At 54.9% G+C, this 2,500-nt stretch overlaps 1 non-coding gene across 1 annotated transcript in view; it reads right to left on the bottom strand.

Moving 5' to 3' along the window:
* Positions 1-54, bottom strand: part of LOC126317178 (small subunit ribosomal RNA) — a 1,893-nt gene extending 1,839 nt beyond the window's left edge. Inside the window, exon 1 of the ribosomal RNA XR_007556458.1 lies at positions 1-54. This exon is cut by the window's left edge and continues 1,839 nt beyond it. This is a non-coding gene — a ribosomal RNA (small subunit ribosomal RNA).
* Positions 55-2,500: the final 2,446 nt, after the last annotated feature.

The following is a 2,500-nucleotide window of genomic DNA, read 5'->3' as shown; positions in this document are numbered from 1 at the left end:
GCATGGCTTAATCTTTGAGACAAGCATATGACTACTGGCAGGATCAACCAGGGAGCTGCGTCAACGAGAGCTGAGCAGCCGGCCGCCCGGGAGTGTGTCCCGAGGGCCCGCGCGAACACGCAAGCGTCCGCTCAATTATTCTGCAAACAGGAGGAGGCTGAGCTCCCCTGCACGATACACCTCGAAACCCTCTCAGGTCCCGGCGGCGCGCAGCGCCGTCCTAAGTACTTGGTCGGGTTCGAGAGAGGCGCAATCGCCCGGAGATAGGCGAGTAGACGCTTTCAGTGCGAACACCCGTGCTCCCAACTGAGCTTGCCGCTGCCGACAGAGGCCCGGGAGCGTGCTGTCGTGGCATTGCCGGCGGGAAACAACACGCGCCACCTACGGTGACCGGCAGCTCCAACGCCAGCGCCACAGAAGGGCAAAGCCCCACTTGGGTGCAGAAGCGAACTCTCCCAGCACAGCGCACGCGCCAACACGTCCGCAGAGCTGCGATACAAACCACCTGCGAGAACCGCTGGGGGCGACCGAGCAGCAGACGGCGTCGCGACGCCGAGTGCCGGGCGGCGGCGCATCCTCAACGCACACAGTCCGCAATCGGACCAGCACACTGCAGATGTCCACCGCGCTTCGCACCGGGCTCGGCAGAACCCACTTTGGCCGCCTGGCGCCGCGCGCCGGGTGCGCCGGCGCGTAGCTGGGACGCCAGCCGGGCCCGTCGGCCGGCGCTCCTGCCACTGGGCGCCCCCCACCAGCCGGCTGTAGTGCGTGCGCTCACGCAGCGCGCGGCCAGCACGCCGCGCGGCCCCCCCTCACCGGCCGGGGACTGTCCCACCAAGCCACAGCCTCGTATCGCTTCATACCCACATGGCCAACTCAGGTTCGGGGGCATGGCGGGTACCGCCGAAACAACCGGTTCACAGATGTACCGATCGTCGCTATCACCGATGCACCTGCAGCGCGAACAACCGCTCAACAACTGATTTCCAGTTCATTTGCGGATCTTTGGCAGCAAACGTATACGTCAATCAACATTTGCGAAATCTACGATTCTGGCATGCCTGCATGTTATGTGTCACGACACGCTACATCAGCCCATATACACACTACGGCACGTACACGAGAGAACACGTGGAAGATGGTCCGCGCACGTGTGCAATGTCCCTTGCGCGGTCGACTGTCAACCGGCCTCTGTAGCATGTCGCAGATGTGGAACGCGGTCCACCGTGGTATCATGTTGTGTGGGGCAATACGATTAAATAGGAAAACCCTCGTCGCTACATCAACAGACGGCTCACGCTGATTCCCGGCAGAGGGAGGGGGGGGGGCCAACATGCAATACTTTCGTCCGTACCTACCACATGTCTCTACGGCGTACAACAGTGCAATCTCGCTGTAATGGGGAGACGAGACAAGTAGCATCGTGCACAACATATGGCCCTTATGATTCGCCATTGTAGGGCGCAGCCGGTGTACGGTCAAGCATGTGCCACATTATGTCACTCAGTACGTAACGACGGATGATCAGTGTGGGTTACGCGTACATCAGCGGACAGTCCACACAGGCCGTACCACAACGTACACTGACTGCATCGACAACCAAATGCAACTGAACAGCTGCAAGGCTCATTTCACAAACAAACGCCTGACCGACCAGCTTGGAAGGGCAGGAGGGGAGGGCGATATTCGTTCTGTAGCGTTACACCCTTCCAGTGGTTAGCGGGACTGTGTAGAAAGTACGCAACACTCGAAAGACATTTACGTGAGGGTACGCACCATGGCATCGAGAAATACACATGACACCAGAGGATCCAAGCAGTGAACTATGTTCAGAGGGTTGCTGTTAGGCAAAGCTACATTCCTGTGACGTTACATGTGACAGTTAAGGTGCAGTGTAAGTTAGGTTAAGGTGCAGTGTAAGTTAGGTTAAGGTGCAGTGTAAGTTAGGTTAAGGTGCAGTGTAAGTTAGGTTAAGGTGCAGTGTAAGTTAGGTTAAGGTGCAGTGTAAGTTAGGTTAAGGTGCAGTGTAAGTTAGGTTAAGGTGCAGTGTAACTTAGGTTAAGGTGCAGTGTAACTTAGGTTAAGGTGCAGTGTAACTTAGGTTAAGGTGCAGTGTAACTTAGTTTAAGGTGCAGTGTAACTTAGGTTAAGGTGCAGTGTAACTTAGGTTAAGGTGCAGTGTAAGTTAGGTTAAGGTGCAGTGTAAGTTAGGTTAAGGTGCAGTGTAACTTAGGTTAAGGTGCAGTGTAACTTAGGTTAAGGTGCAGTGTAAGTTAGGTTAAGGTGCAGTGTAAGTTAGGTTAAGGTGCAGTGTAACTTAGGTTAAGGTGCAGTGTAAGTTAGGTTAAGGTGCAGTGTAACTTAGGTTAAGGTGCAGTGTAACTTAGGTTAAGGTGCAGTGTAACTTAGGTTAAGGTGCAGTGTAACTTAGGTTAAGGTGCAGTGTAACTTAGGTTAAGGTGCAGTGTAACTTAGGTTAAGGTGCAGTGTAACTTAGGTT

The sequence above is a fragment of the Schistocerca gregaria genome, unplaced genomic scaffold (assembly GCF_023897955.1).
Source record: "Schistocerca gregaria isolate iqSchGreg1 unplaced genomic scaffold, iqSchGreg1.2 ptg000623l, whole genome shotgun sequence".
NCBI lineage: Eukaryota > Metazoa > Arthropoda > Insecta > Orthoptera > Acrididae > Schistocerca > Schistocerca gregaria.
Note: the sequence above shows the minus strand (reverse complement) of the source record. Positions and strands in the feature narration are given on the sequence as shown.